The sequence below is a fragment of the Mesoplodon bidens genome (assembly GCF_964165515.1).
Source record: "Mesoplodon bidens genome assembly, chromosome: 4".
In the NCBI taxonomy this organism is placed as follows: Eukaryota; Metazoa; Chordata; class Mammalia; order Artiodactyla; family Ziphiidae; genus Mesoplodon; species Mesoplodon bidens.
The window spans coordinates 90,835,349-90,857,959 of NC_138160.1; the positions used below are offsets into that span (position 1 = coordinate 90,835,349).

Consider the following 22,611-nt stretch of genomic DNA (forward strand, 5'->3'; position numbering starts at 1 on the left):
AATTAATTATAAAAGATATATCCATAAAATAATCAAAGCAAAAATTTGTTCTTAGTCTAGACGGCATTCAATCCTTTTGGATCATTCATCATGTTTTCTGTAACTTAACTGATTTTTAATATTTGATGCATTTTATCTTATTAACTGTATAATAGCGATCAGCATCAGATGAGGGTAAATTTGTTTCCAGAATGAGTGATTAATGTCCTAAAACCCTTTTGTGAAGACCATAGCACATATCTGAGTGAGAGATCCAAGCATGTTAACAATACCAAAGGAACTATGTTATCCGCTAAAAATTGTTCAAATGCTGGCAGCTGCACATTATTCTTCTTAAACTTTTCATGTATGAGATAGTGGCAAATCTCAACTATTTTTCAAATAGGCAAAGTTTAAAATTATGAAATGTCATTTACTCATTTGCAATTTTATGTTTTGACCATTTGCCAGGCTAACTTCCTTTCTCACATGGCACTTACTTTAAAGCTCACGATACGTTAGTTGTATGAAATAGCTTGCCTGCTGGAAGGATTCTGGAAAGAAGACACCGTTCCATCTTGGTTTTGGTTCATACAGGCTAATGTTCTGACTCTGGAGAGGAGACGAGGCTAAAGTCAAACTATGCTCTGGGTGTGGATAATTGGTTCTGTATTTAAGCCAGTAACTCCTGCACAGTCACTCTACCCTGGAGCTGTTCTTCTGGATATTCATCGTGTTTTTGGCCCAGCATTTTTGAACAAATGCCCAAGTTTCACAGAATTTCTACTTTATGAGGTCTGCCTCACCAAGGTAGAACACTGAAAATCCATTCTCTTTAGCAGTGAGGAAACAGGCATATGACCTATATGCCTCCCTCAATCACTCTGTCATGTGAAACTTTGATTGGGAAGTCAACAACTCAAAGAAGGACGCTCTGGGGGCCCTATTTGACTGGTGGGGATAATGACTAAGATGTATGGCTTTTGAGGGTGGCAGTGGTTGCACGGTTGAGTTCTGGACTGGCAGTGGCCTTACTACCAACAGCATTTGAGCTTTTGGCACCAGTGTGAACAAAGCACCCAGTCTAAAGCACCCAGTCTTGTTGGTGTCAGTGGCAGCATCGTGGTAGTTTCTTTAGACCATTCTTGTTGGAAGCTTGGCTGCCGGCATGGTTCTTTAGCCTTTACCATTCTGTAGCCTACAAAGTAGTCTTTTAATAAACTCACTTTCTGTTTAATCCCCAGACTCAGAGTCTGTGGTTACAAGTAAGAACTCTGACTATAATGTAAAACTGGTAGATATAAACCTAGAAATTTCAGGGGCCCTGACAAGAAGATAAATTTGAAAATAAAGTTAGCATAAAAGAGAGGATGACTGAATGATCAAGAGTTAGGAACAGACTGAGATTTGATGAGTACCTGGATCCAGCCTTGCCTGAAGCTAATATTGAATAGCTGTGTAAGCCAATAAATAAATTCCTTTTTTTTTCTTTTTGCACAGATCATTTTGGGTTGGATTATTTGTCATTGAAGTTGAATGCATTCTGATTAATACAGGTTCTTGATTAATATCTATCTATATCTATACTTATGGCAGGAGTATCAAAGAATTTGTGGGTATTTTAAGACCACTATAGTGACACAGCTGGTCAGTGACAGAGTTGGGATTCAAACCTAGGAAGTGTGACTCTTACATACTATGTCAAAAGGGATCTATTAATCAGAATATGATATACATATATATGTATATGCCCAAAATTAGACACTAAAATTTATATAGAGCAGTGATTTTTAATTTTTCTTTTTAGCAGCAGAGCCCTTTAAAGAGATAAGTTTTTTTTTAAGAAAAGTAAAGCATATTTTAAAAAAAATCTCCTATTGATGAAGGTTGGATTTGGGATGGGGTTGGGGTGGGGAGGCACCCTGTCCACTCAGCCATGGTCCAAACCCTGAAACACCTCAGGAATCTCAGAGGAAGCTCTAGATCTCTTCAAAGTGCCAGTTTTAAACTGTTTATACATGAAAATTCAGGGATTTATGAAGACGTTCAATATGCAGGGTTGGTGAGAAAAGCAAATTAAAAAGCAGTATGTGCACCATGGTCCCATTTTTGTTAAAAAAAAAAAAGCAACCCCACCTATATATGAAAAAGTACAAAGGAAAACACATGATAATATTAATGGACTGGTGGGCTTGCAGGTGATTTTAATTAAAAAATTTTTTTATCTGAATTTATTAAGATTATCTTTGTATGGAGAAAATCAAGGCTTTTTTGTTAAGCTCAACCGTTCTAAGATGACTTCCCCTATACTTAAACCCTGATGTCACTACTTTAAAATAATATGTTGACAACTTTTGATACTGAATCAAATTAATTTTTCAAAGTTATCAGTAAACTGAGAGACATAATCAGTGATGTCTGGGAAATTATGCATGTAGCATATATTTAGCAGCATGCTGACACTTAGGAGTATTTCAGTCCTGAACTGAACTTAGAATTCTTGGTTATTCCCTTTTATTCTGTTGAATAGAAACCCCAGAATGGCTTCATAGCTTTTGAACCAGCCAAGGAATATTTGTCCCTTTCAAAAACATGGAATGTGAATAGACACTGTGGCTTTTAGATGCAAATAGATAATTTATTTGATACAGAGACCTCATCTCTCACCTCCTCTCTCATCAATGCCCTTTGCAATCTCACTGAGATAGATGTTCAGGCCTAGTCATTGGATCTGTTCTGGTTCAGTGGTGTACAAAATTAGCTTCTATGCAGATAACATCCTTCTACGTTTGCATGAAGAAGAGAAAATTATTATTGGTCCTTCATTATCACCACTAAAGATTTTGCCTTTTTGATTAAAAACTGTAATTTTTTAAGTCATTGAAACAGAGATACAAACTCTGTATTATTTTTTTTTAGTTTTTCCTTTGCAAAAAACTTAATCTTGTTCCATAAAACAGATTCTTTATAACTTACTGCTTTTATGAGACTGTTTATTTACCTTTCTACAATTTTGACCATTTAGGTATGCTAAAGTTATAAAGTATGCTTATTCAGACCTTAAGTTTTCAGGTATGGATGACTGAGGGCAATAATTTCGTCACACTCTGTGTTGTTCTCCCCTCCAATACATGACATCAGCGTTTGTGTATTTAAAGACAGCTGTAATGAGAAAAATCATGGCATATTGGAGTTGTAAGGGGTCTTGGAGATCATATGGACTTGTTTTTGTCTTTTTTTTTGTGGTACGCGGACCTCTCACTGCTGTGGCCTCTCCCATTGCGGAGCACAGGCTCTGGATGCTCAGGCTCAGCGGCCATGGCTCATGGGCCCAGCCACTCCGCGGCATGTGGGATCTTCCCGGACCGGGGCACGAACCCGTGTCCCCTGCGTCGTCAGGCGGACTCTCAACCACTGTGTCAACAGGGAAGCCCCATATGGACTTGTTTTGCTGGTAAAGAAACATACACTGCAAAAGTTGTGACTTGTCAGAGTTACATAATACAGAGTAGGATGACCAGACTAGAATCCAGCTCTACTTACTTTGGGGCAGTTCTAGTGCAATCATGCTATACTACTTGTTATGAGAGAGCTTCCTAAAAATTCCCAAATGGGCTTGAGACCTCTGGTGTTTCTATGAGATGATTTTTTTTTCTTATGGGAACATGGAATTATTAGCTCATGACCATTGTTTTTCAGCAAAGTATCCCAGGGTCACAGGGCCCTTTTCTGAAAAAGAGGCTGTATGTCTGGAGTGTGAGTATGTGGGTAATATCTGTGCAACTCCTGCAATGAATCTATAATTGAATTTCTCATTGCGGTCACAGTTTTACCTTGTGGAAAATAATAAAAAGGGTCAGAATACACCCTTCTTTATGTGGGGAGCCCCCCACCGTGATAGAGACTTGGATTTAGAACTATGAAAAAACATTTTCTGTCATATACTCCACAGCTGCCACCTAAGAGACCTCAGCTCTGGGGCTCAGAACAGTTCAGACAAGATTCTCACCATTAGACAAAGAACTAGGAGCAACTATTAATTGGGAATTCATAGGGAATGAAGGGAGTATGAAATGCTCTATCTGTTGATATCCTGTTAATTCTTTCTCATTGCAATAAAAAGAAATTTAACCCAAACAGGAGGTAATTCCTGTAAGTGTAGGAGATTTCTACAATAACTCTATGATAGCATTCTATGATGTAAAGAAGCAATTTTATTTCATGTGATTCTCTTAACAGTTCTGTGATATTAGCACAGATGAGAACAATGCGGTGCAGAGAAATGGAACAACGGGACTCAGTTGAAGTTCTGACTCTGCACAGGGAACTGCTCCTCAAGCTCTTAGTCATTGTTGATGCAGCTATAGGAATCTTACAGACATGGAAACAATCAGTTCAAAAAAACATAAAGATTAAACAACAGGAAGTATTCTGTTAAAGGCAAAAATCCCATGACCTACATAGTCAAAATACTGTCCTCACAGAGGCAGAGAGGCTGAGAGTGGCTTCTTTTCATTCCGGCTTTTGGATATGAATTTGTAACTTTGAGAGACTATTCTATTCTCTCCGCTGAGAGAATGAGAAGTCTAAGAAAATAAAAATGTTTATTTTAAAAACTGTATCCGCAAAGGGGATACACACCACTCAATGTGTCATTGGGGTATTACATTTGAAAGCAACTGGATTTAGACATGTCCTTATGGTTGATAGACTTAAAAAGTGGTACAACTAAAAATGAAGGTCTTCCACCCTGTGGTGAAGTATACTTTAAGGTTCTGCTGCAAAATCTTTGATAGCATCTGGAGAGAGGTTCACAGACTGTCAATCTGCAAAGCTGTCCAGACGAGCTTCCCATACATCAAGCTGACCTAAAGCAGAGTGCTATGCTGACAATTACCAGAAGATTGAGACACTAGTTTACTAGTTAGAGGATTCGATAGTTTCACTTTTATTCATTCAAATTACTCACAGATCCAGTTCTTATAGGTTTAGTTTAATTTTATTCAGGTTGTATAATTTGCACGGCTGATTTAGCAAAATAATTACTTTTTTCTGGTAAAAAATCCTTTTATAACATTCATTCTTTCAATATTCACAGCAAATATTTATTAAGTTAGACTTGCAAATTTTGTCTCTCTTTTATCTAAATGTCTTTCTAGATATTTATACTCTTCCCTCCATCTAGAAATATCCTTTTACCCTTTTTCTTTTCTAGCTAACTCCTCCTTCTCCTGCAGACTAATCTCTTCTGAAAAGACTTTCTTAGTCCACAAATTACTGTGATGCCAATACCTTTATTTACTCCCTGCTGGGAATAGATGATCTTCACTGGGGAAGAACATGTCATGTGAAAAAAGAAGAATCGGTTTGTAAACGGACATACAAAGGAAGCCGTGCCTGCAAGGGAGAAGGAAAAGGAACAGCTAGAGAGATACAAGAAAAACCAGGAGAGAAGCCAAGGAACCACTGTTTCCAGACATAGAGCATAGTGAGCCTTGTTCACTGCTGCAGAGAAAACAAGTAAGCTAAGAAGTGAAAACAATCATTGGTTTATATTTGTATTTCCTTCAATGCACATAGAGTACACTGGAATGATTCATAAAAATCTAAGAACAGTGGTTACCTACAGAGGAGAGTAGTCTCTGGGCAGATAAGGAATATGGATGGATGGTTGACTTTTACATTTTGCATACCTTCTAAAGTTACTGAGTTTTGAATTATGTTAATGTAATACATATTCAGTAAATTAAATCAGAATATGTAATATATATTCAGTAAATTAAATTAGAATTATGTTAATGTAACACATATTCAGTAAATTAATTAACATTAATTAGACTAACTGTAATACATTAATGTTCATATCAAATTAACAAAATATACAAACTTCTAAAATTTTTATATGAAATTAAAATTGAGTTTAATGGGTCAAATGATCTAATCAACACTTGCATGAAATTTGTACAATAAATTCTTGTGAAAATAATTTTTTCCTTTGTTTATTATACTGAATTGGAAAACAGAGGATGTTTTCCAATTGTATAAGGCATTTTCTTGATTTCACAAAGCTTCTGGAATCCTTTTATTTTAAAGTAAATGAAATGAAATACAAGATTTATGTATACCTAATGAGGTATCAAATTTTTATGTTCATCATGGAGTTTATAGAAGAATGAAGAATGTTAAAAACACAACTTTCCTTTGGGAAAATGAAATAATGAAAATGATAGAATTTTTCTATTTTCCAAGGAATACTTGTCAAAGTATTTGTGTCCAAAATATCCCATCAGATAGGCTAAGGATTTTTTTTCTTATTTTATATGTGGTATATTCTAACATTATGGGTTCTTAGCGCTGCCTATATGGACACTTTTTTTTTTTTTTTTTTGCGGTACGCGGGCCTCTCACTGTTGTGGCCTCTCCCGTTGCGGAGCACAGGCTCCGGACGCGCAGGCTCAGCGGCCATGGCTCATGGGCCCAGCCGCTCCGCGGCACGTGGGATCTTCCCAGACCGGGGCACGAGCCGGCGTCCCCTGCATCGGCAGGCGGACTCTCATCCACTGCGCCACCAGGGAAGCCCTATATGGACACTTTTTTAACGCACTGGTTACATATTATAATTTCTGTGTATTCAAGCTTTCAAAATGTTTCTATGCCATTTGCTGCAGTCACTTTCTCTTTCTGTATCAAACCCACTGTGTGGGGTCTTGGGATGACATCTAACCTGTCAGACCCTCCTTTCTGGGCTTATTTGTAGCTAAACAAGAGATTGTTTTTCACTGATTTTAGCTGAGCCACCCAAAATAAATTCCAATTTATTTTTATTTTTTAATTAAAATCTAGAGTTAGGAAATTCCCTGAAGTTCAGTAAAAATGACAGTATCTATTCTTTTTAAGAAGTATGTAAAATACTTGTTTATATAACAACTTTTCTAAAACTTCCAAAAGAATTTTCCAAGAAGTTAACAGTTTTTAACTTTTTAAAAATAAGACTTCCTTCCAATGGTTAAATTTCACACTTTTACCTAAGAGAAATCCTTAGGTTGTGTATTACATTATATAGTCCCAAAGGGTGATAAAGGGACATACTCCAACCTTAGAGTGGTCTTTTGAAGTCTAGTAGGCATATGTGAGTCCTTAAGGGGAAAAAATGTCAAAAGCCTAACATTTGATTCATTCTCCATTTTAAGCACAATTATAACATTATAATCTAGATTTTATTAGCCATAAGAGAAAAAAACTGATTTCCATAATTTTTCTTTTGAAGATAAAGTCCCAATCAAATAATTTTTCTACTATTTATATCGAAATTTTGTTTTTCTGATTAGGACACTTAGGACAGGCTAGGCTATCTTGCAGTAGTAAACGAATCCTGAAATCTCTATGACTCAACACAGCAAAGGTTTATTTCCTGTTCATAAAATGCTAATGCAAGAATGAGACTGTCCACCATGCAGTGACTCAGGGATTCAGGCAGCTCCCATCTTGTGGGTTTGCCATCGCAACAGGTGGCCGTCATTGCTGTGGTAGAGGTACCTTCCACTCCACTTTCAGGCCAGTGGCCAGAATTAGCCACATGGCCACAACCAACCATAAGGGAAGTTGTAGCATGCTATTTTTCCTTGTGTTCAGGAAGAGAAAATGAAATAGACTAGGTGAACACAAAGCATTGCCTTTGCCACAGTTTTAAGTGTAAACCCTTTGAAAGTACTTTTTCTAGTACCAAATATTCTTGGAAAAGGAGAACCTCTATAACTGAAACCAAATTAGAGCTGTTACTCATCTCTGATTCCTTCTGTTTATGATGGAAATGTTTCAACCAACCATGTACTCACATACAACTGAACACCCAGTCATGGAATTTGTGAACAGCCCTGGTGTGTTACTGCTTTCAAGATTTAATGACATAATTTGTTTTATTTTAATTGGATATTGCAAATAAGGAGGGACTGCAGATGTAAGAAGATATCAGTTTTTAGTATTGCCAAGCAGAGAGAGAGTCTCCAGCCGTGACTTTTGTGTAGCTTTTAAAAATATTACCGTCAAAAATGGTTTGGGGCTTCCCTGGTGGCACAGTGGTTGAGAGTCCGCCTGCTGATGCAGGGGACACGGGTTCGTGCCCCAGTCCGGGAAGATCCCACATGTGGCGGAGCGGCTGGGCCCGTGAGTCATGGCCGCTGAGCCTGTGCGTCCGGAGCCTGTGCTCCGCAACGGGAGAGGCCACAACAGTGAGAGGCCCGCATACCCCACCCCCCAAAAAGTGGTTTGCATGCCTCTGATAATAAAACGTAAACGTTTTACTGCATTAAGCATTTGATGGAGTTGAGAACCTACATTAACAAAAATGAAATTATATCTAATAAAAATACTCTATAAACATCACAGAGATAAATGAGGTATTTTCATAACTTAAAATTCTCTCTCGTCTGGGAGCATTTTTAACCTAAAATAAGAACCCAAATTTCCCCAAATTTTATAGTTTCAGGCTATTTTGAATTTCACCAGAATGAATTTTTTTAAAACAAAAGCTTCTCTTCCAAACTTTAAAGTGCAGTCAGAGAAGGCTGAGACATTTGCTGTTGGTTTGCTTTATTAATGTGAAGACATCCTGGGTACAAAAGAGAATCAATGGCCATATATCTAACATACCTATACTCTTCCTTGCCTCACAGGGCACTTGGAATGGACCATATAGCTGTCATTTGAGGTTTGTGGGTTGACCTACTGGGTACAACATAAGGGCTATATACAGTAGCTGGCCTGGCAGGTCTGAGCATTGGTACAATATTTATGAGTTTCAGCATGGCTCCTGGACCCCTTATAGCCTCAAATAAGTAACAGGTAAAACCCTGAAAAGTAACTTTACTGTTGGAAGTGAGGCAAACTTACTTTAGCCAAAATAATAAATAAATAAATAAATAGATAGATAGATAAACAGAGAAGCAAGAAAATTAAGCTTTAAAAAATTTCCACAAAAGAGATTTCTTATCTCACATTGCTATTAACAACACTGATGGCAAAATCTAACTTGAGAAACAAGGGGAAAAGCACATTTTGAGATTTGAGCTCCCATTGACTCAGAAATAGCCAAAAGATAAAGATTTTTGTTTGTTAATTCCTGCCAGCAGCCTTAGTTACCAAGTCATAACTGTAGACAGGGGAACTAAAAGCAATTTTTATAGGGAAGAGGAAAAGAAATCAGAGAAAGTAGCTTCTTCTGTAAGCTATTCCTCCTAGTCTCAAAACATGGACAGAAGACATATTTTTGCAATGTACTAAAATATAAGCCACAGAAATCATTAAACCCAATGGTCAGAGGAGCCCAGAGAGAGCCAGCCATGGAACACTGTGTGGCCAGTACCATTCAGGGGACCAAATTGGGTTAAGGCTTCCCATGGCCAGCATAGCCATTGGAATCAAGATGGGCAGCATGATAAGAGAAATTTGGGAGACATCTGGAGGGGTCCTTAAACTTAAGGCTCAAAGAACTAGTCATGGGCCTTCTAGCTGGTGGTCCAAGGTTGTGGTCCCTTTGAAGATCAGGAACCTATAGGAAATGTTCTAGTGGTTTATTTTTTTAATTTATATATGTATATGTAATTATATGCATGTAACTCCCAGGTAAAATGAGATTACTAGTTAATAAGACTGTACCTATAGTAGACTTATTCATTATTTTCATAAACAAATCCTAGGGAACATTTGGGATATATACATAACCTTATACCTAAGCTGGCAGTTCAGTAAACATTTTTATTATTTACCTGTCTTTTCCAAAATTATGAATTAAATAACTCTTTGAGATATTATAAAAACTATAACACCTCCTTGACCCAGATACAGCCATTTGATAATCTAGGGTCCTGATAATATTCCATAATCAAGGGTTGTTCCATAATTGACAACCTTAGAGAGACAGGTCCCTCAGTGGCTTCTGAGCAGGGGTCAGGGCTGGCTTTGATATCTGCAGAGTGTTGCACCTGCAAAGAATGGCTTTGGCTGATCAATAATGTGGTGAGTAGGGTAACTGTCACCAGACAGGACCTTTTGGAAGGAATGTACTCATCCATTCACCCTTCCTTTCACACATTCAAGAGTATCTACTGAATGCCTACGTTGCACAGGCTTGGGTATAAGTAAGACCTAATACTTGCCTTCAGATGATTACAACTTAGAAGGATGATAAGTGAGTGACCAATGTAAAGCAAATGGAGCAAGTAATTTGAAGGAATGAACAAAGCTAGCATTCACTTGTTAAGAAAATCAGGTAAGTTAGGAGAACTCAAGCAAGCAAGGATGGTGAGGTGGAAAGGGTTTTGTAACCAAGCAGACCTCTCAAGAAAGGGCTCTGAGGGCTTATCTGCAACAACTCCTTCAGTGAACTTTGTCACCCTAGCAGAACTGGCCACTCCCAACTTTATCCTCTGTTGTACCAGGAACAACTTTCAGTACAGATAGCTTTAATTTGGTTGCTAGTTTAATTTGGTTGCTATATTTTGTTTATTTTTTCCCCTCAAAACTCTGTCTTATTCATCTTTGAATCACCATCACCTAGTGTAGTATGTTTAGGATTTAGATTGCAGATTATTTCATCTGATCCAGTGGTTGATATTGGACTAGGGGTTGTCTGGCCTTTGAGGGTGTATCAGCTATGAAGGCAGCTGAAATAATTAGGTTGTCTCCACACAGATTAATGATAACTAGGATACATTTTTTTCTACTCCAGAGTACTTTGCACAGTGCTCTCAAGGATATAGTATTTGCTTAATAAATACACAGTTACTTGCTATTTAGACAAGCTAAGCCAAGTACTAGTGCTTGCTTTACTTGCCAGCTGATGGTTGCTCTTCAAAGTGGATATAAAGGAAGTGAAAAAAGAGTAACAGGAAACATACCCTTGGCTCTTAAGTATATAGAAAAAATGATCAGTCATTTTCATAATAAAAGAAATGTAAATTAAAACCATATTGAGATATCATTTTTCACCGAATCAATCATTGGCAAACACTGGGAAACTTAAATAACACAATTTTTAAGAAAATGCAAGTGTAAAACTAGTACAAACTAGAAAAGTAGTTTCTGGAAGGCAATTTGACAATATCTATCAGAATTACAAATGTATATACCCTTTTATTCAGGAATTCCACTTCTAAGGATGTTGGCATCAATATTCCCATATGGGGAAAATGATGAGCCAGAAAATTATTCAGTACATCAGTGTCTGCAAGAGCAAAATATTGGAAAAACCTAAATATGTAGTCAGTAGGTGTCTAGTTCAATAAATAATGGCACAAGGTACAGTGAAATACTATGCAGCCATAAACAGAATGGGGATGCCTTCTGTGTTTGTACTGGTGGAATAATCAGTAAGATATGCTAAGGGGAGATAAGAAAGGTACAGAGGGCCTCCCTGGTGGCGCAGTGGTTGAGAGTCCGCCTGCTGATGCAGGGGACACGGGTTCGTGCCCCGATCCGGGAGGATCCCACATGCCGTGGAGCGGCTGGGCCCGTGAGCCATGGCCGCTGAGCCTGTGCATCCGGAGCCTGTTCTCCGCAACGGGAGAAGCCACAACAGTGAGAGGCCTGCGTACCGCAAAAAAAAAAAAAAAAAAAAAAAGAAAGGTACAGAACAATGTTGTAATTATGCTATTCTTTTTTTAAAGAGCTGTTTTTTAAAATTAATTAATTAATTATATTTTTGGCAGCATTAGGTCTTCATTTCTGCACATGGGCTTTCTCTAGTTGCAGCGAGCAGGGGCTACTCTTTGCTGTGGTACACGGACTTCTCACTGCAGTGGCTTCTCTTGCTTCAGAGCACGGGCTCTAGGCATGCAGGCTTCAGTAGTTGTGGCACACTGGCTCAGTAGTTGTGGTTCGTGGGCTCTACAGCACAGGCTCAGTAGTTGTGGAGCACAGGCTTAGTTGCTCCGCAGCATGTGGAATCTTCCTGGACCAGGGCTGGAACCCGTGTCCCCTGCATTGGCAGGTGGATTCTTAACAACTGTGCCACCAGGGAAGTCCTGAATTATGCTCTTCTTCACGTAAAATAAGGGGAAAAAGAATGTATGTGTATGCTTGTATATGCAGAAGGTATCTTTGGAAGATGCCAGAAGAAACTAGTAACATTGATTGCCCTTGAGGAGGGCTGAGAGGCAGGAATGGGAAGGAGAGTTTTCCCTGTGTATCCTTTTACATTTTTGGAATGTAGAACCTTATTACTACATGGCCTATAAAAAAATAAATGACAATAAACACACTAAATTGGATGCTATCCTGGCAGGGAGCTGCCGTTGCCATGGTCACCTGCTGCAGCTGTTACATTGGTGTGGTCACCTACAGTGACATCTGCTGGTACTTCCCAACAGCTCTTTTAGGTCAGTGTTTTTAAAACTGCTAGTTTGAAAGTGGGCCATGAAATCACTTTAGTGGGTTCAACTAGCATTCAAAAAAAGAAGGAAAGAAATAGAGTGTAGAATGAAATAGAATAGAAAATTTCAGGGTTCATAACCAGTAGTGAAAGTAAGTCCTACTGTGTAAACTTTTGTTTGGTTTATTTGTATATGTGCTCTGATATAACACATCTTTCTTACTCTGCTCAAAAATATTATAAAGCCACCATCCTCAGTGGTGACCTTTTTCTAGCCAATCTAGACTTCCACAGTTCTCCCTGAGCAACCAATATATTTATTGGGAAGTCCTGAAGGTCCCATGCTGGTTGGGCCAGGATTTTCAGACCATGGATGTAGGGCTCCCAGATTCGCAGGCTGGTCCCTCTGCTTATGTCTCCATTACTACTGTACACAATGTCTATTCATGCAGGCTCCAGGCTGTGTGTCTCCTCACATGAAAGCACATCCATTCTCTTTAGGAGAGTACATCCCACCTCATGGTGCTGTCAACAAGGATGTTTGGGGTCTAGATGGGGTAACTGGGACTAAGAGCCAACGTGGAGTCCTTCAGGGATCCTGAGATTATGACCCTGTAGCAACTTCCCTTCTCAGATCGACCCCAATGCCTTGGATCATGCAGCTGCACTCAGCAGTGCCCTTCTCTCCATCTCTGCTTACTCCAGTCTAGCTTCCTTCAAGACCCTGCCCAGTACTACTTCCTCCATGGAACATCCCTAATTCCCCCAGTCTAAAGTGATTTCTCATGTAGCTTCATGCTCTCTTGATGGCAAATGAAAGAAACTCAGTGCAAACTGGTCTTAAGCAAAGAGGGGGAATTAGCTTAACTAATTGAGAAGTTCAAGAATAGGTTAGATGCACAGGATAAAAAGGTACCATCAGGACTCAGTCTCTCTGTCTCTCCCTCTCTCTCTTTCTTTCTCTCTACCTCTTTCTCGCTCTTCCTTTCCCCTGTCTACTCCTCCCCCATCCCCTTGCTTTCCTCTGTGTTGGCTTAATTCTTGAATAGACCCTTCTTTCATGGTGGCAAAATGTCTTCTAGGAGCTCAATGATTATGTCCAACAAGCTGAATTCCAATAGGAAGAGAAGTCAATTTTTTTTCATGACCGTACCAAGAGTCCCATGGATGTGTCTTACTGGCCTAACTTGAGCCATGTGCCAAACACTGAGTCAATTGTTGCAGCTATGAGATTAGAATCCACTGATTGGCCAATCTCAGATTACTACTCACCCCTGGAGACCAGCCTGCCCAGGTGTGGAGAACAGCTACATAGAGTGTGGAAAAGGGATGGTTCCTCAAATATATATTAGACGTGCTGTCACCTGAAGGAGAGCAATGACAAAACAGGCAAAACCAATAAATGTCTTTGTCAAATTGTAATCTGTACAGTGAAAATGCCAACAACCTAAGTATGTTTTTCTGTGTTAATACCTTACCTATGTGAGAATGAATCATTTAAGATAAAAATGTCAGGGAAGTGAGATTAACATTTCAATTCTTATTGAATTGAATAAGTTATCTCATTCAATTGTTTTTCATATTTCAGGCTTCTCCATGATGTGTTTTCCCTTAGGATTCTATTTAGATCTCCCACTAACTAAACCTTATGAAGAACTGAATAATTCATCAGTTTATAAAATCTATATCAATTATAAAAATACTGAATTCATTGTTTTTTTGACCCATTATTTTTGGTCAAATACTTTAATCACAGTAGAAATTTAAGTTTATAAAAGAAGACCAAAGCACACTTTGAGGAGCACATATGTCGCTTCTGCTTTTGCTCATTCTTTCTCAGGAAACAGAAAATATTTCTAAAGGGAAACATCTTAACACATCCGGTGTGATTTTCTAGTTATCCAGTTTAAGCCAAAAAAAGGTGGTGTCATCTGTTTTTCTTTTATACATTTTGAAACATGAGTCTCTGAAAGCTATTTCCTAACATATGTCAATTTAACATCTGCCAGTTCCTAACTGATTGCCAGAAACAGCCGCGCTGGTAGCCCCCTGCAATGGTACCAAGGTATTTCCCATTAGAACTGTTTTCACTTCGGAGTTGTCAGTAATGTTTTTACTCTAGGGGTAGCCTATTTCCTTAACTTGAAGGAGACGTGAGTTGGAAGCATAGAGCAGGAGGAATAAATAGGATGATATATTTACAGTTATACAGGGGTATAGCGGAGAAAGGTTTCAAAAAGAAGTATTAGATAAGAAAGTCCATGTCATAGGTTATGGATTAAACAGCTTCTGGCAAAGCATGCTTCACTATACCACATCTTAATTTCTTCTTGTTATTCAATATAAAGAGTGTTTGCAAGCAGAATTAAGATGTATTAACAATATCTAAGGGTACCCAACCATGTCCAAAGCTTCTCTTATATTTCTTCTCCTTTTTAATCCTTTGATGGAATTTAAAGTGCATCAGTGAGCTTCCATTTCTGTCTGGGAATTCATAATAGAATGATATTTTGACATTTATTTTGAAATAGGGAGCCTAAGTGCCGGTCCTGGGACAGATCAATATTTTTACCTGCCCCAAGACAATCTGGTGTTGAATTTAGCAGTTCAACAATTTGCAGACCTAGCAATTCAGGGGCCTCTAAATAATTAGTGTCATTTATTCTCTTTAATACATTTTCCCCACCCTCATAACATTACTGCATTTTGTTTCATTGGACTTTAAAGGAAAGGTATCACGGTGGGCTCATCAAAGTCAAGGCTATCTGCACGTCGTTACTTCTGTATACTCAGTGTCAAACTCAGTGCTTACACAGTCAGTGTGGAATGAATTAATCAATCCTGTCCTGAAATTCTGAGATCCAATATTTGCTCTTAGAGACCTCAAATTCAGGCAACTTGAATAGTCTTACATAAATTATAAATCCATGAAACTGACTTTGATAAAGAAAGAAGAAATAAGTTCTAGGGCTTGGACTTCCACAGGAAAAGTTTAATGGCAGTTTTCTCTAAATAAATTTGGGAACTCACATGTACTCTACACCAAATACCATTTATGGTAGTGGCCACTCAAAAACATTTCAATGAATATAGTGGTTTTGAGGGGATTGTGGAATGAGACGGAGTTTTGGTGACTGATGGAGTTGAAATAACTGGATCCACTCCTTACAAAGTTATTTAACCTCTACTTCCCTGTCCTCAAAATAGGCAGAACAACACTACCATGCAAGGCTGTTGTAATTAATTGAGCACAATAATAAAAAAAAAGCTTAGCCAAGTGCCTAGATTTGTGGTCACTCACTAAGTGGTAGTTATTATGATGCTTATTATAACCACTCCTGATAATAGCTGTTCTGATATTATATAGCACAGAATATATATATATGTGTGTATATATATATATATATATATATATATATATATATATATATATGTTATATATAAAGCAAAGCTTTATAGCTTAGTAAGTTAAAGCCAAACTCTACCCAGTTCTATGTTCGTCACTGTTGCAGAATGGTAAATTATGTTCCTTTTTCTGTCATATCTTCAGCAGTGGGACCTAGCAAGGTCTAAATTTTGGCATGGCTAATAGGACATGGCCCTAATAAACGTCATGCCATGAGGTCTCTGTGGTTGACCCAGGTATCATTAATGGTAGTGAGAGAAGAGACATGCTTAGTATTTCAAACAATGTTTCCCCTGTTGGAATGACATCTCCCCAGTCTACGACATATTATCCTACAGATACAAGCGTATATTTGCATTTTGTAAATCACAGTCAAAGACTGAGCAGAACAGTCTCAGGTTAAGTCTTAATGTGATGCAAAAGCAGGTTTCCAAGGGAGCCTTCTCTGCCTCTCTCCCTTCATTTCTCCTTTCTTTCTTACGATGTGCCAGGCACTGTGCATACAAAGAATATTTACAGTTGATTGGATAGCAGATAAGAGATTCCAATATTTTTTCTATCTTGACCTTTTCAGGAAAAGGTGAAAGTCATTCTATGAAGAGTTAAGTGCTGTAAAAATACACTGACTCTTGATTCACTAAAGAGATGCTATGAGTTATGTCTTCAGAACTTTTTGATGCATGAATAGTTGCCATAATCCTCCTTAACAAAATGGATAGAGTGTAAAAGGAACGAGATGATAGAAGTTATTTTCCAAAATTATTTAACAGTATGAGCTAAAAGTAAGGGTGAAAGTTGTACTTCTACCCAACCATTAGGCTCATGCTTTTCCAGCAATAGTTCATCTCCAAAGTTATGGATTAAAGTGATACATTATGTGCTTAGCTGTTGGTGGGAATGTAAATTGATACAGCCACTATGGAGAACAGTATGGAGGTTCCTTAAAAAACTAAAAATAGAGCTACCATATGACCCAGCAATCCCACTACTGGGCATATACCCTGAGAAAACCATAATTCAAAAAGAGTCATGTACCACAACGTTCACTGCAGCTCTATTTACAATAGCCAGGACATGGAAGCAACCAAAGTGTCCATCGACAGATGAATGGATAAAGAAGATGGCATATATACACAATGGAATATTACTCAGCCATAAAAAGAAACGAAATTGAGTTATTTGTAGTGAGGTCGATGGACCTAGAGTCCGTCATACAGAGTGAAGTAAGTCAGAAAGAGAAAACCAAATACTGTGTGATAACACATATATATGGAATCTGAAAAAAAATATGGTTATGAAGAACATAGGGGCAGGACAGGAATAAAAACACAGATGTAGAGAATGGACTTGAGGAAACAGGGAGGGGGAAGAGTAAGCTGGGACAAAATGAGAGAGTGGCATGGACTTATATATACTACCAAATGTAAAAGAGATGGCTAGTAGGAAGCAGCCGCATAGCACAGGGAGATCAGTTCTGTGCTTTGTGTCCACCTAGAGGGATGGGATAGGGAGGGTGGGAGGGAGACGCAAGAGGGAGGAGACATGGAGATATAAGTGTATGTATAGCTGATTCACTTTGTTATAAAGCAGAAACTAACACACCATTGTAAAGCAATTATATTCCAATAAAGATGTTAAAAAAAATTATGTGCTTAGGAGTTTACCTACTTTTAGAGAAAAAAGAGGCCTACATATGCTACATTGTATGACCAAGTAGAGCATTTAAATGCAATCTACATATAGGCATAATTCTAGCCAACACCTTTTAATAGATAAATAACTTGTTTATAGATTATATATATTGATTTCTCTGAAATATAAGAATTCTCTTGAGACTTATTTTTAGGATCACACATTCTCATAAAAATGACCTCTGGGGGACTTCCGTGGTGGTCCAGTGGTTAAGAATCTGTCTTCCAATGCAGGGGACATGAGTTCAATACCTGGTCAGGGAACTAAGATCCCATGTGCTGTGGGGCAATTAAGTCCACGTGCCACAACTACTGAGCCCAAGCACCACAACTAGAGCACCCGAGTGCCACAACTACAGAGCCCATGCACTCTGGAGTCCACACGCCACTATTAGAGAGAAGCCCGTGTACTGCAATGAAGAGCCCGTGCACTGCAACGAAAGATCCTGTGTGCTGAAACTAAGACCCAACGCAGCCAAAAATAAATAAATAAATAAATATTAAAAAGAAATGACCTCTGCAGTACACTGATTAGATGTACAAAATCTGGAAGTCCCCTGAAACCTGCCAGAGACAGAGAGAAAGTCAAAGTAGTTTTGAATGTCGCTGTTTCATGGATTTTAAGATAATTTCCTTCCTGGGAAAAAATGAAGACCAATATTGATCTGATTCACTATTTGCACAATTCATATCCTATTGAAGGTAATTATTATATACTATCCAGTCAAATTACTTAACAGTAGTCCATCACTTTTTTCTTAAAACTTCCACTTCTTGCTCTGTACATTTTTAAATAAAGTTGTAGTTCACTCTAGATTTAACTGGATTTTATAGAGGTAGATATGATACCATGGCTAATAAATGTAAACAAGATTAAATTCAAATTATAATTTTTACTGGTCTCTAGCAATACCATTCATACACCCAAGTTTTTCCACACTATTCCAATCAAATGTTCTATCTTCACAACTTTCCTTTGCTTTCTCTCCTGGATAATGTATTATCTTCTTGTTTAATCTAGGCCTGAAACATTAAATTTCTTTACCTTTTCTGCCTCTCTTCTCTTTCTAGTTATCTATTTCTGTATAAAAAACTGCCCCCCCCAAAAAAGCTGCCCCAAAACTTGTTAGCTTAAAACAACAACAATCATTGATTCAAAGAGATGGAAAGATGTCCCATTCTTTTGGATTGGAAGAATTAATATTGTTAAAATGGCCATGCTACCCAAAGCAATCGACAATTTTATGTGATCCCTATCAAATTACCCATTACATTTTTCACAGAACTAGAACAAATAATCCTCAAATTTATATGGAACCACAAAAGGCCCGGAATTGCTAAAGCAATCCAGAGGATAAAGAACAAAGCTGGAGGCATAATCCTCCCAGACTTCAGATAATATGACAAAGGTACAGCAATCAAAACAGCAAGGTATTGGCACAAAAACAGACATATAGATAAATGGAACACAATAGAGAGCCCAGAAATAAACCTACACACCTATGGTCAATTAATCTTTGACAAAGTAGACAAGAATATACAATGGAGAAAAGACAATCTCTTCAGCAAGTGGTGTTGGGAAAGCTGGATGGTCTCATGTAAATTAATGAAGTTAGAACACTGCCTCACACCATATACAAAAATAAACTCAAAGTGGCTTAAGGCTAAATATAAGACAAAACACCATAAAACTCCTAGAAGAGAACATAGGCAAAATATTCTCTGATATAAATTGTAGCAATAATTTCTCAGATCAGTCTCCCAAGGCAAAAGAAATAAAAGCAGAAATAAACAAATGGACCCTAATATAACTTAAAAGCTTTTTTATAGCAAAGGAAACAATAAACAAAATGAAAAGACAAACTATGGACTGGGAGAAAATATTTGCAAATGATACGACTGACAAGGAGTTAATTTGCAAAATATACAAACAGATCACACAACTCAATACTAAAAAAACCAAACAACCCACACAATCAAAAATGGGCAGAAGACCTCAATAGACATATCTCCAAAGAAGACATACAGATGGCCGAGAAGCACAGGTATAGACCCTCTACATTGCTAATTATTAGGGAAATGCAAGTCAAAACTACAATGAGATATCATCTCACACCAGTCAGAATGGACATCATCAAAAAGTTTACAAATAATAAATGCTGGAGATGGTGTGGAGAAAAGGGAACCCTGTTGGTGGGAATGTAAATTGGTATAGCCACTATGGAGAACAGTATGGAAGTTCCTTAAAAAACTAAAAATAGAGTTACCATATGATCCAGCAATATCATTCCGGGGCATATATCCAGAAAAGACGAAAACTCCAATTCAAAAAAATACATGCACCCAATGTTCATAGCAGCGCTCTTTACAATAGCCAAGACATGGAAACAACCTAAGTGTCCATCAACAGATGAGTGGATAAAGAGGATGTAGTATATATACACAATGGAATATTACTCGGTCAAAAAAAAAGAATGAAATATTGCCATTTGCAGCAACATGAATTGACCTAGAGATTATCATACTGAGTAAAGTAAGCCAGACAGAGAAAGACAAATATTATATGATATCACTTATATGTGGAATCTAAAAATTAATACAAATGAACTTATTTACAAAACAGAAACAGACTCACAGATGTGGAAAATAACTTATGGCTACCAAAGGGGAAAGAGTGGGGGAGGGATAAATTAGGAGTATGAGTTTAACAGATACACAACCCTATACATAAAATAAACAGCAAGGATTTACTGTATAGCACAGGGAATTATATTCAACTAACCTATAATAGAAAAGAATCAGAAAAAAATATATGTATAACTAAATCACTTTTCTGTACACCTGAAACTAACACAATATTGTAAATCAACTATACTTCAGTAAAAAATTTAATAAAACAACAATAATTTATTATTATTTTATTAATTGCTCCCAAATCTGCAATTTGGGTAAGACCCAGCAGTGTCAGTTTTCCTCTGCTCCACATGATGTCAGCTGGTTTAGCTCAAGATGGTTCAATTACATTGAGTGAGATACTGCTGGCTGGCAGCTGGAAGCTTAGCTGGGTTGTTGGTTGGGGGCCTTTGTTCCTCTCCATGTGGATCTCCCTGCAGGGTGTCTTGGGTTTCATCACAGCACAGTCACTGAGTAACAAAAGAGATTGTTCCAAGAGGTCCAGGAAGAAGTTGAAAGACTTTTTATGACCTAGCCTCACGAGTCTCAGAATGCCACCTTTGCCACACTGATCAAGCAAGGCACTAAGACTACTGAGATTCAAGGAGAGAAGCAGTCTCTTAATGGAAGGAGTAGTAAAGAGTTTGAAGGCATTTTTACTCTACCATGTCCTGTCTTTATCCAAGTTCTGCTGAATTTACTATCAAGACATCTCTCAAATCCATTCCTCATGTTTTCCTCTACCTAAATCTTCTTATGCAGAGCAGAAAGAGAAAATCATGTTGGCAGTGCCAACAGATCAGGGAAAGAGATGATGTAAGATCCTTGCAGCAATGTGTTGGTCTGTCTCCAAACAGCTACAAAGGCAGCTTTGAATAAGTTGAGACACTGGAACACGTGTCTTTAAAGGGAAAATATGCTTTCAAGGGAGGTCCTCACCATTGTCATTGTCATTTTTTTCTTATAATCATCCTTAAAATCATTCACTAAACTCTTCCTTCTACTCTGTGGAGTGATTTTCAATGACTGTATATGGATATTTACAAAGAAAAAAGTAGAGACACATTTGCTGATACCTTGGATTTCTTTTTAAAAAGATCTGGGCCAACAACCATGACTTATCCTACATTTTCTAAAAAGGAACAGAAAATTAATGATGATTCATTTATGATAAATATATTATAGCTGAATTTGATTTTTTTTAAAGTGCTATAGGTACATTTGCCCACTGTGTAATCAATATAGATGGGAGCCCCATGACCATTTTATGCGATGTGGAGTATGATTTTTACTGTTTAAATATTATAGATATATCTCATTGTTGAAACTTGATTTTTATGGCAAGTTACCTGGAAAGTTTTTGTGTCTCTTATTTAGGATTATGACCCTCAGTTACGATGCTAATCTTATGAGGGAAAGTGATCTGTGTTACCACAGATCTCTATATGGCATGATTTCCAGGAAAGCACTGTGGACATGAACAAGGACTGTCTGTACTGTTCCAGGAAGTGAAAACAATACAATCCAGCATTTGACGGAACATTGAAATGCACCCTACAACCAACCACTGGATCAGGGTGCAAGACAAGTGAGGATTCTAATGGAACTTGGGGAAGAACACTAAATGGAATGTAATATATTGTTCCCTAACTTATCTTTCTTTATGTCTCTATAGGAGGTTGTTTTCCTTAATCCTGTGACAAAAAGAATTGGAGGAGACAGGAAGACCAAGAACAATTTGGCTCTAAGTTAATTTTCAATAAATGAGTAATGAACTTCAGCAGGACAAATTTCAGGAGGTTGATCAAGATGGCAGAGTAGGAGGACATGGAATTCACCTCAAAAATAGAACAATTCTCACTGAAATCTAACTGGAAACTGGCAGAAAGACTCCTGTGCAAACAAGGCTGTAAGAAAGATCCACAAGGAATAGGAAGGTAAGAGAAGTGATCAGGTCAGGACCTGTGCCCCTAGGAGGAGACTCAGAAGAAAAGGGAAATTACACAGCAGGAGATCCATCCTGGGGAGTGAATGGTTTGAGCCAAATATTGGGCACCACATTTCTGGGGTCCAACTCAGGGAAGATGAGCCCCCTCGGTATGTTGGAGGGGTGCTGGGACTAACAGGAGGGCTGTGTGGAGCCTGGACTCTGCACTGGCTTGTCCTCAAGGCAGGGAGGAGAGGGCAGACTGAGGAGTGCTTCAGTGGCTGCAAGGTTTCCTGTGACAGCCCCAGCATGTGCCCCAGCCTGAGCTGAGCAAACGATCCAGCCCTGCTTACTTCACCTCACAGGTCAACACTGGACTGAGGGCTGCAACAACTGTGGATAGAGCTCGGCCATGGGATGCAGAGGTGACTTGGACCTGGGGAGGTGTCAGAGGGGGGTGGGGACAGCCACTGCTGGTGCTTACACAGGGAGTTCATCAGGGGTAATATTGATCTCTGATAGCACAGTCCCTGCCCCATACACACTGAGACCCTATGCAGGGCTGCAT

General features: G+C 38.2%; 1 protein-coding gene across 1 annotated transcript in view; it reads right to left on the minus strand.

The window, feature by feature from the left end:
• Positions 1-552: 552 nt before the first annotated feature.
• LOC308616341 (uncharacterized protein) overlaps positions 553-22,611 on the minus strand; it is a gene marked incomplete at its 5' end in the record, with an annotated part of 258,371 nt that continues 236,312 nt past the window's right edge. The window contains 2 exons of the mRNA XM_081232606.1: positions 553-591; positions 13,619-13,710. The remainder of the gene's footprint in view (positions 592-13,618; positions 13,711-22,611) is intronic.